The sequence below is a fragment of the Cavia porcellus genome, unplaced genomic scaffold (assembly GCF_034190915.1).
Source record: "Cavia porcellus strain 051 isolate PalLab524CR breed Dunkin Hartley unplaced genomic scaffold, mCavPor4.1 scaffold_1, whole genome shotgun sequence".
NCBI classification, from domain to species: Eukaryota; Metazoa; Chordata; class Mammalia; order Rodentia; family Caviidae; genus Cavia; species Cavia porcellus.
The window spans coordinates 207,346,807-207,363,379 of record NW_026947484.1 but is presented as its reverse complement, the minus strand read 5'-3'; positions in this window follow the sequence as shown (position 1 = coordinate 207,363,379).

The window sequence follows — 16,573 nt, the reverse complement described above, 5'->3', positions numbered from 1 at the left end:
CATTGATTTGTACTAATAATTTAAAGTAAAAGCACAAAACATTGAAATAAAAAATAATGTAATCATTTTAGATAAAATACTTTTTAAAAATCATCTGTAATTGGAAGAGTCAACATTCTAAGAAAAGTTATAAAAGTTTGTTTTAATGATTTTGAACTCTAAGCAAGGAAAAATAGAATAGCAGGTAGAAAAATTTTTCAAAAATTACATGAGAAACGTTAGGGATTACACAATTTATTGTGATTATAAATATTGATGCTCATGAGGGATAGTATATAAATTGTCTGGCCTACAAAAGGTGTACATAAAACTTTAGTTAACCACGAATACAAAAATTAGTTTATTAAAAGTTTGTATAATTACCTAATCAGTGGGGAGACCCAGAGATATTGAGTTTGGAGGCCCATAGAAGAAGAAATTTAAAAAGTCAGCTAAAATTTGAATTTAAGTATAACATTCTTTTGCTAATTTTGAAATATTTAAAATAATTATAATAGACCTAGATGACATAAGAAATTAATATTTTAAAAATTTATTACTGATGTAATATATTTGTTATCTTATTTGCTAATATGACTTTCACATTTAATTAGCAGAAATACATCTGTGAGCAGCACAAAAAGTATCTTTTAGTAAGTGAAATATGCTTTTGCAGATAAAAGATATTAATATACATATGCACATTTATGTGTTAGTGCTGCTAAATTTGTACCTCTCTTTAGCTCCCTTTCAGAAATAGTATCATTTTTGCAAAATGAATTTTTCTCAGTAAGTTTTTTTAACTCCACTTCTACACTGAAAAATGTTTCAATACTTCATGGGAGCACATTAGTTTTAATATATATTATTTTATAGGTACTTATTGCAAAGCAGTCATTGATAATCTAGAGACTTCAGTAGTAATGACTGTGCAGCATTCCCTAAATTCTGTGCTACATACAATGATCAGCCAGACAGATAACAATAGCATTTCACTTTGACTAGACCTTTAAATAAACGAGCACTATGTTTTATGTCCTATGCTATTTAGGGATTATGCATTAGCTTAAGTAGTCACTGGATGTCAGCATTGTTGCACTAAAATCTGCTTACTACTATTATTTTTGACTAGAAATTTTACAATTAAAAGTTATCAAAATTAAATTGCTGTATTATTTTGAACTCAGAAAAAATGAGAAATGCATGTAAAAAATACAAAAATTACCAGGTTGGTCAACTGTCTTTAAATATAATCATAGGGACCTTCTACCAAACTGAGAAACACAGCTGGTGCCTGGGGTGAGTCTGAATGGCATTCCAAACCCTGGGAGACTTTAAGATCATCACTTTCAGAGCTCAAGGACCCACCCGGAGCTCAGGAGCCCAGCGGTACTAGGCTGCACAGACCATGCCCAATGAACTTTGCCCAAACCAGAAAACTCAGCTGGTGACTGAATCATTCTGAGCCCCAGGAGATATTAAGATCATTGTTCCATGAGCTCAAGGACCAGCCTAGATCCTAGCTACACTAGGTTGTGCTTTGCAGGTTTCAGGCCTGACCAGGTCATGCCCAGTGATCTTCTTTCAAACCAGGAAACCCAGCTGGCAGTTGAGGTGAGTTCATGTGCCATCTCAAAACCTGAGAGACTTTAAAATCATCACTTCTAGAGCTCAAAGACATGCCCAAAGCCAAGCCACACTAAGCTGCACCGGGCAGGCTTTAGGCCTACCCAGGCCATGCTCAGTGAACTTCTCCTAAATTGGGAAATTCAGCTGGTGGCTAGGGTGAGTACACACACCATCCTGAGCTCAGGTAGACTTTAAGATCATCACTCGCAGTGCTGAAAGACCCGCCAATCTCCCAGCCATACTAGACTAGCCTTGGGAGGTTTTGTGGACCAACTGTATTACGCCCAGCAACCTTCTTCAATTACGGGAGTTGAGAGTAGGTGCAGTGAATTCCAGAGCACTGATGTTTGCCTAGGAAGAGTTTAAGCCCATCATCCACAGTGGTCAGGTACCTGCACAAGTACCTCGAACACTGAAGATGGCACAAGAGGGCCTGAGGGCTTGACTGGACCAGGCTCAGCAACCTTCAGGCCCAGAAGCCTTAGGTATAGGAGACAATTTCCAACATATCCAGGGGAAGCCTTGAAAGAACATTTGAAACACAGAAATAAAGGAAAATCATAAAAATAAAAGACCAAAATGCAATCTAAAACCTGCAGCCCATCCCAAGAAAGCTTAAGAGCCATGTACATAGAAGAAAATATATGCTATACAACAGAAATACCTGTAATAACAGCAACTGAAATAAAGAAGCAACTCCAGGAAGCTTTAAAGGAATTCAAACTAGAAATAATCTCTGAGATAAAAGAAGAAATGATAAAAGTAATGAAAGAGATGCTGAACACATTCAAAGAAGACACAGATAAAAAATTAAAGGAATAACACAAAAAATATAGAATCCCTGGATGAACAATTTAAGAAACAAATGGATTATGTGAAGTAGATTTAAAGAGATATACAGCAAATCAAAAATTCCATTGCAAGTTGTCAAAACTGACTCAACAAAAGTAAAGATAGAACTTCAGAACTTGAAGACAAGATTGCAGGATTTGTGTTCAGAAAAAGAAAGATTTTTAAAAAAATATCCAGGAATCAGGAACTAACAATTCAACAGCTGCAGGATGATGCAAAGAAAAACAACATAAAATTGATTGAAAAAGAAGGGAACAACATAAATGATATCAAGAGGGTAATCACAGAAGTAAAAGTTGAAAATGTCCCAAACATGAGAATGGAAATTGACATTAGGGTTATTTAAGCATATAGAACTCCAAATAGCAATAACAAAATAAAACTATACCCACACATATAATAATCACCATCCCGGAAATCCAAAATAAGAATAGAATACTAAAAGTTGTCAGAGAGAAAAGACAGATCACCTATAAAGGAGAGCCTATCAGAATCACAACAGACTTCTCACCATGGAAAATCAAGTCAACAAGAGCATGAGTGAAGTATTTCAGATCCTAAATAAAAATGATTTATAACCTAGACTGTTGTACACTGAAAAATTGTCCTTCAAAATTGATGGAGAAATAAGATACTTCCATGACAAAGAACATCGGAAGAAATTCATGAACACCAAGCCAACCCTGCAAAGAATACTGAAAGACAGTCTAAAAACACATAGAAAAAAACACTAAGCAAGATGGGCAGCTAAGCAGAATGGAAAGATAAAGAAGCAACAGCAGAAACATAACATATCAAAATTAAGGCAATATATAACAGTTATAACTATTAATGTAAATGGTCTCAATTGACCAATTAAATGAAACAGATAGGCAGAATGGATCAAGAAACAACATCCTTCTATGCTGTATGTAAGAAATCCATCTAACCAAATGGAAACTCACAAACAGAAAGTCAAAAGATGGAAACAATACTTCATGCAACAGGAACTGAAAGAAAAAAAAAGCGAGATATATATTCAGCTTGAGATAATGTGAACTTCAAACCAAGAATTATCCTAAGAGATAAAGAAGTTCATTACATACTGGTTTGGGTAAAACTTCAAGAGGAAGAGATAAAAATCTTAAATATAGGTGCACCAAATTCCAGAGCAAGCAGTAATACAAAGCAAGTATTAATAGAAGTAAAAAATCAAATTAGCAATAACACAATTACAACAGGAGACATTAACACACAACTGACACCAAGGAACAGATCAACCAGATAGAAAATCAGCAAAGAAATAACAGAACTTAATCACACTTGTGAACAAATGGACTTGATAGAAATATAGTGTTCCATCCAACAAAATCAGAATATACATTCTTCTCAGCAGCACATGAGACAATCTCTAAATAGACAATATACTAGATCACAGAACATATGTAAATAAATGCAAAAGAACTGAAATTATCCCATGCATGCTATCAGATTATAGCACCACAAAACTAGAAATTAATGAGAAAAGAAACTGCAAAAACCCCACTAACACATGGAAATTGAATAGTGCAGTCTTGAGCAATCAGTTGGTCACAAGAGAAATTAAAGAAGAAATTAAACAATATCTATAAGCAAACAAAAATACAAATGCAACTTACTGGAATCTATGGGATACAATGAAAGTGGTCCTCAGAGGAAAATTTACTGCACTGAGTTCTCACATCTGGAAAACAGGGTGAGTACAAATAAACAACCTGATGCTACATCTACATCTAGAAAAAGAAGAGCAAGTCAAACAGAAAGCCCAAAGAAGGGAGAAAATTATAAAAATCAGAGCAGAAATTAATGCAATAGACTAAGAAAACAATCCAAAGATTCAATGAATCAAAGAGTTGGTTCTTTTAAAGAATAAGTAAAATTGATAAGCCTCTAGCCAACCTTAATTTAAAAAAGGAAAGAAAAAGCTCAAATTTATGCAAAAAAGAATGAAAAAGGTGAAATCACTAATGACACTGGAAATACAGAAGATCATCAACACCTATTTCAAAAGCCTCTACTCTCATAGATTTGATAGCACAGAAGAAATAGACAGATTCCAAGAAACATATGAAGTACCAAAGCTGGGTCAAAAGATTTAAAACTGCTGAATAATCCAATTTCTATTAATGAAATTAAAAGTGTAATTAAGTCCCTACCTTCAAACAAGAGCCCAGGACAGACTAATTCACTGTGGAAATGTGCAAGAAATACAAAGAAGACTTAATGCCAACACTCCTCAAACTCTTTAATGAAGTCAATAGGGAAGCAATTCTTCCTAAGAAATTCCTGGAAGCAAATATTACCCTAGTATCAAAACCTGAGAAAGACCCAACTAAAAAAGAGAACCACAGTCCAATCTCCCCAATGAACACAGATGCAAAAATCCTCAATAAAATATTGGCAAATAGGATGCAGCAAATCAAGAAGATTATACACCACGACCAAGTGGGATTCATCCCAGGCATGCCAGGATAAATCAATAAATGTAATCCATCATGTCTATAAAACCAAAAGCAAGAATCAAATTATCATTTCCATAGATGCAGAAAAATCTTTTGATAAGGTCCAACACTCATTCATGCTAAGAATCTTACAGAAAAATGGAGTAGATGGTCTTTACCTCATTATGATAAAGGCCATCTATGACAAACTTACAGCCAGCATCATATTATATGGCCAAAAACTGAAGGCCATTACCTTAAAATCAGGCACAAGACAAGCATGTCCCTTATCACTGCTACTATTTAACACAGTACTGGAAATATTAGCCAGAACAATTAGACAAGAGAGAGAAACAAAAGGGGTAAAGATAGGAAAAGAGGAAGTTAAATTATCATTATTTGTTAGGACATGATACTCTACATTGAAGACCCCCAAAGCTCCATTGAAAGACTCCTAGATGTAATAAATAAATTCAGCAATATAGATGGATTCAAAATCAATACTGAAAAATAAATAGCATTTTTATACGCTAAAAAAACACTGAGAGAGAAATAAAAGAAGCCACACCCTTCATACTAACACCCTAAAAAATGAAGTATTTAGGAATCAATCTCACAAAAGAAGTTAAATATCTATACAGGGAAAATTATAATACCCTGAAAAAGGAATTGAAGAGGATCTCAGATAATGGAAAGACATCTCTTGCTCATGGATAGGAAGAATAAATATTGTAAAAATGGCCATTCTCCAAAAACTGTTATACAGATTCAATGCAATCCCAATGAAAATACCATCAAGATACCTCATAGATTTAGAGAAATCAATCCTAAAATTCATTTGGAACCAGAAGACACCGAGAATAGCAAAGAGAATTCTAAGAAGCAAAGGCAAGTCAAGAGGCTTCACAATCCCTCACTTGAAGTCATACTACAAAGGAACTGTAATAAAATCAATACATTACTGGAATAAAACAGGTCTGAAGATCAATGAAATAGATTAGAAAATACAGCCACAACTACCTACACTTTTAACTACCTTATCTTTGATAAAGTAACCAAATATGTTCACTGAAACTACAGTCTCTGTAATAAATGGTGCAAGAAAAACTGGCTCTCCACATACCAAAAACTAAAACTAGACCCATTCCTATCACCATATACTAAACTAAAATCTAAATGGATCAAGGACCTGAATATTAAAACAGAAATACTAAATCTGTTGGAAGACAAATTAGGTAAAAATCTTGAAGACATACGGGTCGGTAGAGAATTCATGAACAGGAATCAAACAGCATCAGAACATACTTCCCAGAATCAATAACTGGGATCACATCTTATGAAAAAGTTTCTGCATGGTGAAAGAAATCTCCAACGTAATAAAAAGAAAACCCACAAACTGGGAAAAAAATCTTAGTGAACTGTCCCTCAGACAAAGGATGTCTAAAATCTATAAAAATTTTTTAAAAATCAGACCCTTAAAACTCAAAGACCCAATCCAAAAATGGGCATCTGAGATGAATACACATTTCTCAGATAAAGAAATACAAATGGCAAATAAATACATGAAAAAAAATTGATCATCATTACTCATTAGAGAAATGCAAATTAAAACCACACTGAGATTCCATCTCACTCCTGAAAGAATGGCCAGGATCAAGAAAACTACCAACAACAAATACCGGGGAGGCTGTAGGGATAAAAGAACTGTCCTTCACTGTTAGTGGGAGTGTAGACTGGTACAGCCATTGTGCAGGTCAGTCTGGAGATTTTTCAAAAACCTGGGATTGGAAGTCCCATTTGTTCAAGCTATTCCACTTCTAGGCATATTCCCAAAAGAACTGAAAACATAGCACAGTGATATATGTTCACTCATGTTTATAGCAGCACAATTGGTAATAGCCAGATTTTGGAAACAACCTAAGTGTCCCTCAACTGAGGAATGGATAAAAAGATGCAGTATCTTTATACAATGGAGTACTACTCAGCTATTAAGAATGATCATATTGATATACTTATAAGTAAATGGACACAACTTGAGACCATACTCATAAGTGAAATAAATCAAAATCACATGTATAAATACCATATAGTCTCCCTAGTGTAAGAAATGGTAAGAGTACATGAGTTTATAGTATATCTTGATTCCCCATTACATTGCTCTGAAGCCTTTTAATGTCTGCATTCATTAGTTGGAATGGTTTTATCCTAGTTTGTTTGATTTTGTTATCTCTGATAGTATAAACAGTTATTTTAAAGAAACAAGACATTATAATAGCTAATGCTGATTTAGTGTCATCTTACTCAGAAGTCCTACTATGCTTTTGTTTTTCTGTTTCCTTTGGCTCTATTCTGTTATATCTTATTGGCTATTATTATGTGTGATAGTATAAACAAATTTTCTATGGAAAATGAGATAATATAGTAACCACTGTTCATTCTCTGCTACTTGGTTCTGAAAGCCCTGTAATGCTTTCATTCTCTTGAATTGTTTTATATACTTTGTTATGTTTGATACTATCATATATGAAGCTATGCTCAGCTATTTCAAAGAAAGAGACATTACAGTATAGTTAATATTAATTATGGGTTGTCTTGTGGTAAAATGCTGTGTTACTTGCATTGTTCTGATCTGACCTGCTTTTTTATGTCCTCTTTTGTCTTAATCTCTATAAAATAAAATTTTAAAAATTAAAAAAAAATAAACTCTACCCAAGAACCAGAAAAAAAAAAAGCTTGGACAGAAGTAATAAGGAATAAAACAGTTCTCACACTGAAAAAAATATAATCACAGGGAAAAATGGGGCAGGGGTATTAGAAATAATAAAAGCATGACAATATAAATGCTATTTTAATTTGCTATTAATACATGTAAATCTTGAAAGAAATAGACCTTGCCATATGAAATGTGAGAGAAACGAATCTTTCTAAATTTCTAGATTGAGGGAAAATTTTACTTTTAGAATATACTATGGTGTTCCTGTGTAAAAATTAAGTACAACTCACTGTTGATGTTATGGTTCAATAGAAATTATTTGCATAATCATTTCACTGAGTTAATTGTTTTGCACATGTAATGTACGTGGTGATCAAACTCATGTGCTTCAACAGTGACTACTAGCTATTTGGGGGTAGTTATGACTCATGAACACACAAGAAGGCTTGGCATTTATGTATCATCCAGGCTTTCACTGATACAATGAAGAGAGCATCATCATAGTATGTACAGGAGTATGTACAGAAGCCTCCCCAAGAAAAAGAAATAAATAGCTCATTTATGCATATGGTGGGTTAATTAATGATCAACTTTTAATACCTAACTAAACTGAATAAACATGGTTCTGGCTGTGGATAACCCATGTGAGGAGGTTGCTAACAGCATGAAAAGAGACCTGGAGGGGAAGAAAGTGTGCTGTTTATTCTCCTGGAAAAGCTTGCTGCAGTGATTTTCCCAATATGAACTATGCAGTTATCACTGAAGGAGTTGGGTTCTCACTCTTGTTAAGGATGGATGGAGTTCTTTTCAGGGGAGCTCTGTTCCTTACATTGAGAGTCACTTCCTGGCTCCAGTGTAGATCTCTCAGCATGCATGTGCAGATATTTCACCCCACTGGCACAGACTTTCTAGCTTCTAACACTGACCTTTGGATCTTTCCAGTGCAGATCTTTGATATAGACCCACATGAGTCATTGTGGACTCCAGGGCTCCAGGTGGACTCACGGGGGACATTGCCATTGGCTCCAGGTGTTCAGCTGGACTTGTGTAGAACATTGTCATGGCACCAAGCCTCTCTGATGGATTCTTTTGGGGTCTAGCATGGACAGATGTCCACAGTCTTTTGCATTTAACTCTGGGTGAATGTTATAAAATAATTCTATAAATTATGTCCTGAAATAAATATCTTCCCTTTAAAACTTGACCATAGTAATGCACGATGTCCAAAAGAGAACATTCACTTCAGTTGGGAGAGGGGTGTGAAAACACAGCACCTGAGAGTACCCAGGTACTCAAAGCATGGTACTTACCAAGGGAGAGTGGGGCTCGAAGGGAGAGAGCGAGAAGCAGAGACCAAAATGCAATAGACCACACCATAGACTGCTACTGACTAAGTCTGTGGACTTGTCATCATTTGAAATGCATGAGATTTAAAGATAATACCATGATCCAACACCAACAAAGCTTCAAAGAATTTGCACGACAAATATATTATGGATTGGAAAAACATGCTTCTTCAGAAGAGGTCAGAGAAGGTATAAAATATTCCCATATCTGCATTGGTCAAGGATTTATAAGTTTCTTAATAAAAGGAAAACAAATTCCTATACTCTATTTCCTCAAACATGAATTCCTCATGTATTGACATAGAGTAGAACTGATATGTAAAGGAACAAAATTTCTCACAAGTTTATCATCAACTGCCTCTTTGATTCAAGATGTTGATGCCAAAGAGGCAACAATCAAGCATAAAAAGGACCACTTAACCCAACAATTCCCAAACACTTTCATCTCAGAACATAGAAGCTCCTCTTTGGAATAAAAAAAAGAACAAAGAAGTTCAAACAAATCAAGGACTTTAAAGGGGTTTGTTTAGTATGAGTTTATGCATCAATATCTTGCAGATTAAAAATTAGAACTAAGAAATTTTAAAGGTAATAACTTCTAATAGATTTAGCAATAAAATAAATTCCTCACCCACACCACTGCTGTAGCCAGGAGGAAGGTGCTTTGTGGAGGAAGCTGCCGAGCTCCAACCCTGCTTGGCCTCTGGGTATGCCGGCATGCCTCAGTACCCACCTCACCCCCACCACCCCTGCATGGTGGAAGGTACTGCACTGAAGAAGTCACCAAGCTCCATCCCGGCTCACACCGCTGGGCATGCCTGAGCACTTCAGGTGCCCAGCTGCTGCTGGCCACCCTGCTACAGGGAGCAAAAACACTGAGCTTCATCCTAGCTGGGACAGCTGAGCCAGACTTGCCTACATCAGTGGACCTCCCACCACCTCCACACAGAGGACAACCTCTGTGCTTCTTCCTGGCTCCGGCTGCTGAGCCGTGCCTGTGACCCATCATGCTCCTCCCATGTGCTGACCCACAAGAGCACCACACCCACCCTGGCTTGACCTGCTGCCCTCAGCTACCCACCCCATCTCTTAAAACAAGCACCGCTGTGAATGTTTGGCTCCCAATCTCCCTACCAGAACCTTGAACTGTGGTGGACTGGCACTGCTGGTTTCATGGGAGATTGGTGGTCCCTTACCAAGTAGGATCTGGTCAATATGTACCCAACAAACAGGCAGAAATTAACCACACAGTAGGACCCTGGGATATACATGGTCCACAGTTGTGACTATTGGGATTAAGTAACCAGCTATTGGTCCAGAAGTTGAAAATGACAAAATAAAAAACCAAAATGCAATCTCAAACATCTAGCCCATTAGGTGCAAGAACAGGTGACAGAGAAATGGAGGACTTTAAAAGTTATACATCAGAAATATCTGAAGATAGGAAATGAAGTAAACAAACAAATTCATGAGACTGCAGAGGAAATAAAATTAGAAGTAACGTCTTATGTAAAGACAGAAATAACAACCTTAGTAAAGGATTTGCTCAGCATAGCTAGGAAAGAAATAGATAAAAACAATACAGGATCATGGGAAATTTATTGAAACTTTGAATGAACAATGTAGAAAACAAACTAATCCATGAAATACATTCAAAGCAATATTCAAGAAACAAAAAAATTCTATTGAAAGCTGGTAAAACTGTTTAAATGAAGCTGAGCATAGAAATTCAGACCTTGAGGACAGGATCACAGATACACACCATGAAAATATAGAACTTATAAAAACAATGAAACAGCATGCAATTACAATCCAGCAGCTTCAAGATGATGCCAAGAGAAACAATTTAAGACTAATCGGCATCAGTGAGGATGCAGTAGACAACACAAAGAACATAACTAAATTGTTCATGAAAGTAATAGTAGAAATTTTCCCAAAAATTGGAAAAAAATCTGACATACAAATAAGTGAGGCATATAACATGCCAAGCAGTCATAATCAACATAAATATACACCCAGACATATAATAATAAAGATCCCAGACATACAGCATAAAAACAGAATACTAAAAGGTGTTAGAGAAAAGACACAACTCACCTATCAAGGAAAGCCTATTAGAATCATGGCAGACTTTTCAGCACAAAGCTTCAGGTTAAGATGGGTTTGGAGTGAAGTATTTCAAGTCCTAAAAGGAAACAATTTTCAATGCAAACTGATGTACCCAAAAAAACTGTATTTCAAATTTAATGGAGAAACAGGATACTTTCATGACAAAGCACAAGAAATTCATATCTATCACACCAACCCCAGAAAGAGTATTGAAAGACATACTAGAAAGAGATAAAAATGAGCATTAACCTCCAGAACAACAGAAAGAAACTGTCAAGCTAGACAAGAAATTAAACAAGGGAGGAAAGTGGGAAACCAATAACAGGAGCATAATATGGCAAAGTCAAGCCAGTACATATGAGTGATATCCATAAATGTTAATGGGCTCAATTCACCTGTCAAAAGAAGCAGGTTGACAGAATGGATCAAGAAACAGGACCCCACTATATGCTGTATACAAGAATAACATGTGTCTCAAAAAGAAACTCATAGGGTAAAAGTCAAAGGATGGAAAATATTATTCCATGCAACAGGAATGCAGAAAAGGCCAGGGGTAGCTATTCTGTTTGCAGACAAAGTGAACTTTAACCCTAAAAAGAGATAAAGAAAGCTACTACATACTTATAAGTGGAAAACTACAAGAGGAAGAATTATCAATTATAAATATATATGCACCAAATACAGGAGCAGCAATTATGTAGGACAAACATTAATGGACATGAAAAATAAAGTACACAAGAACACAATTGTAATAGGAGACCTTAGCACCCCAATGTCACAAAGAGATAGATCAACTAGACAAAAATTCATCAAAGAAATAACAGAACTGAAGCACACCTGTGAATGAATGAACTTAATAGGTGTTTGCAGTTTTCCATCCAACCACATCAGAATACACATTGAGTTGTACATGGAACATTTTCCAAAATAGACCACATATTAACTCATAAAACATTCTTAAGTAAATGCGAAGGGAGTGAAATTATCCCATGCATAATATCTGATCATAGTGCACTAAAACTGGAAATCAATGGTAAAAAATCCTACAGAACCTGCATAAATACATAGAAATTAAATAACAACATTCTGAACAACTAGTGGGTTACAGATGAAATTAAAGAAGAAATAAAACAATGCCTGCAGTACAATGAAAAATGCAGCCACAACACTGTAACCTATGGGATGCAATGAAAGCAGTCCTAAGAGGAAAATATATAGCAATAAATAGTCATATCAAGAAAATGGAACAAGCACAAATAAATAACCTAATGCTACATCTCAAGCTCCTAGAAAAGAAAGAGCAAGTCAAACTCAAAGCTCATAGAAGAGAGGAAATTGTAAAGATTAGAACAGAAATTAATGCAGTTGAAATGAAAAAAAAAAAAAAAAAGAATTAACACACCAAAGAGCTGGGTCTTTTGAGAGAATAAACAAAATTGATAAACCTCTAGCCAACATTATCAAGGAAAAGAAAGAAAAAACTCAAATACGTGCAATATGGACTGAAAAGAGGGAAATTAATACAGATACCATGGGAATTCAAAAGCTCATTTGAAAATCTCTACTCAGGAGTCCCAAAGATGGTGTATAGATAACAGCAAGCAACAGAGGCTCTCTGAGATGGTCAACTTAGATCCCAAAAATAATACAGCACGGGGAGTACCAAACAGAGGGAGATAAACCCTTCCAATCGAGAAACAAATTAAGCTGAGAAAAACCAGTTAAAAATACAGTCCTTGTGATATGATTGGAACAGCTACAGTCTCAGTGCTGCCTCTTGAACTCCCTGCTTGGACTCGCTGTTGCTGATGTGCTTGAACTGGCACAGCCGGGATAGCCCGCCAACTTCGACTCACTGGAGAGGCATTAGCACCGAGGGTAGCAGTTGGTGAACCGAAGTGAGTGAGAGCAGAGCTGGCAGGGAAGCCTGCATTGACCTGTGGTAAGTAAGAGGAATAAAAACTCTTCCATAGAGAAGGAGGCGCTCCAATAGATGCTTGAACTGGCACAGCTGGGATAGCCTACCAAATTCAACTCACTGGAGAGGTGTTCACACTGAGGGTCAGAGTTAGCAAACCAAATTGAGAGCAGAGCTGGCAGGGAACCCTGCATCAACCTGTGGTGAGTGAGTGGAATAAAATTTCTTCCATAGAGAAGGAGGCGCTCCAATAGATGCTTGAACTGGCACAGCTGGGATAGCCTACCAGATTCAACTCACTGGAGAGGTGTTCACACTGAGGGTCAGAGTTAGCAAACCAAATTGAGAGCAGAGCTGGCAGGGAACCCTGCATCAACCTGTGGTGAGTGAGTGGAATAAAATTTCTTCCATAGAGAAGGGGAGCTCCAACAGACGACATTCTGGGACTAGGCAAATAGGCTAGAAAAAGGAGCAGTGGTGACTTCAGCCAGCTACTCCCTTCTCAAGTGGGATTGGTGGGGTGCACTTGCCCTGGGTAACACGGTGGACTAAGACTCAATAGGTTAGCCCAAATCAATTCCCTACACCTGGCAGTGCACCCTAATGCAGTGAAGCCTTCAGCAGGTTGACTGACCTGGAGGGGTGGGCCCATCATAGGCTGCCCCAGTCTTTGTTTCCCTAGTACTCTGCAGTGGGCAGGAACACCTAGCTGGCACAATTCAAACAAACTATAATCAACAAAAAAGAAACTGGATCTCCTATATACACTTGTACGGAAGGAACAAAAAGTAAATTAGCAACCACTAATCCAACTCTATAGAGAATACTATAGCACGTTCTAATGAGAGAGCAAAGCACCAAGATTTCAGGAACAGTGGCAGAGAGGCCCCAATGAATGGAACAAAAAGCAAAATGAGAAGACAGACAGACAACTAATGACAGAAAAAGAGCACAACGTAAATGAGACAGAGAAGGTTGGATATAATTTCTAATATAGATGGCTGAGATACACTAACAAGTGAGAAATGAGCGAATCACAGGCAGAGTGGATCAAGAGGTAGGGTCCACCAAGATGCTCTTTATAGGGAATACAATTAACCTGAAGAAGGTTATATGGATCAAAATCAAATATGAGAAAACAGAACTCAATGTGATAGGGAACCAGAGAGCAATAGGGCAAATAGCCCAGTACTTATGGATATGTTGAAAAGACAGGCTTTAATAAGTGAAGAAATACAACTAGAGATCAAGTCCAGGAGTAAGAAAGTTTGGAAACACTTAGGTAAATAGCAGGTTTCCCCCCTAATATAAAACCAAGAGTGTTGGAGAGACCCAAAAATACAAGTACATCTTGGGGGAGTGAAAGGGAAGGAATAGTCTTTAAAAAAAAAAAAAGAGCAGAAGATATTGCTAATAGTGTATCAGGAATTAAAACCCATATTACTTGCACCACTCTGCTTGGATGGAACTTCTTCTGTCCCAGTTTGTATATAAGCACTAAATCTGAGGGCACAGACAGCCGTCCCGAAGATATCAGGATATAGCACGGTGGTCATCTTTAATTTCCTATTAACTTAATCTGGATCCCTGTATGACTTATACTGTTGTATCTTGACTTGATCTCAGTTAAATCTGATTTGTTTGATTGCTGCTTATTATTGACATATTTTACTCAAAACTGATTAGTTGGTGTTATCAAGTCAGAGAGTACAGGCAACTATACCAAAAATGACAAAATCCACTACCTGCTTTTCTAGCTCTACACTATCTACAGAGTTGTATTTCTGTTAATTCTGTAATGAACTGATATATTCAATTATACATTATCTGATAATATAGCCAATTCTCTTGATGATAACAAGAGATAGCACAGTAACCATAATAGAATTCCTTGTACAGCAGTTTTACATGTCTTTTTAGATTTATGTGTCCATAGGAATAGGTTTTGTTCTGTCCTGTTCTGTACTGTTTCTCCTTCAAATATAGAAAGGATAGAAATACATGTTCAGGCTCATGAAATACATGTTCAGGAAATTATGGAAGGATCACCTTTCACAATAACATCTAAAAAAATTAGATACTTAAGAATCAACCTAACCAAGAATATAAAAGATCTATATACTGAAAATTATACTCCTCTAAAAAAGGAGATTGAAGAGGATATTAGAAAATGAAAGGACATTTCTTGCTCTTGGCTAGGAAGAACCAACAATGTGAAAATGGCCATACTCCCAAAACTGTTATATAGATTTAATGCAATCTCAATCAAAATACCATTAACATATCTTACAGATCTAGGAAAATTATTCCTAAAATTCATCTAGAAACAGAAGAAACCTAGAATATCAAAGGTAATGCCGGGCAACAAAGGCGAACAAGACAGGAAGCATCTCAATTTCTTACTTGAAACTACACTACAAAGCCACAGTAGTAAAATCATCATGGTTCTGGCAAAGAAATAGATCTGAGGATCAGTGGAACAGATAAGATGCAAACACTACTACAAAGACACTCAGCTACCTTATAATTGACAAAAGGGCTAAACATGTTCACTGGCAAAATGATAGCCTCTTTAATAAATGGGGTTGGAAAAATTGGCATCCCATATGCCAAGGACTAAAACTAGATCCATGCTTATCACCATACACTTTGTTTCAAAATGGATCAAGGATGCAAATATTAAAAAAGAATCACTAAACCTACTGGAAGACAAAGTAGGTAAAAATCTTGGAGACATAGGGATAGGGAAAGAATTCATGAGTAAAATGCAAACCACATGGGAAATATTTCAAAGAATCAACAATTAGGATCTCATATTACTAAAAAGTTTTTGCACTTCAAAGGAAATCATAAACAAGTGAAAAGAAAACCCACAGAATGGGAAAGAATTTTAGCCAACAATTCCTCAGACAAAAGACTTATATACAGAACATGTAAAAAACGGAAAAACATTAAGCCCCCCAAATTCAAAGACCCTCTCCAAAAATGGGCATTGGAGATAAACACACAGTTCTCAGATGAAATATACAAATGGCAAGTAAATACATGAAGAAATGTTCACCATTACTGGTCATTCAAGAAATTAAATGCAAATTAAAATAGCATTGAGATTTCATCTCACCCCAGAAAGAATGGCTGCCATCAAGAAAACAACTGATAACAAATGTTGTTTAACCCTTTTGCAGGGAAAAAGGAACACTTCTCCACTGTTAGAAGTGCAGACTGGGGCAATCACTGTGGAAATAAGTATAGAGTTATTTCAAAAAACTAGGATTGGAAGTTTCATTCAATCCAGCAATTCCCCTGAAAAATTGAAAACATCATCTTACAGAAATGCATGTGCACCCATGTTCATAACAGCACAGTTCGTGATAGCTAAATCTTGGAAACAACCAAAATGCCCTTCAACTGCAGAGTGAATGAAAAAAATGTGGTATTTTTATACAGTGGAATACAACTCAGCTATAAAAAGGATGATCTTGAGGTCTTTTTATAGGTAAATGGAGGCAACTTGAAAATATCCTCATTAGTGAAATAAGTAAGATTTACATGGGTAAATTTCACATTG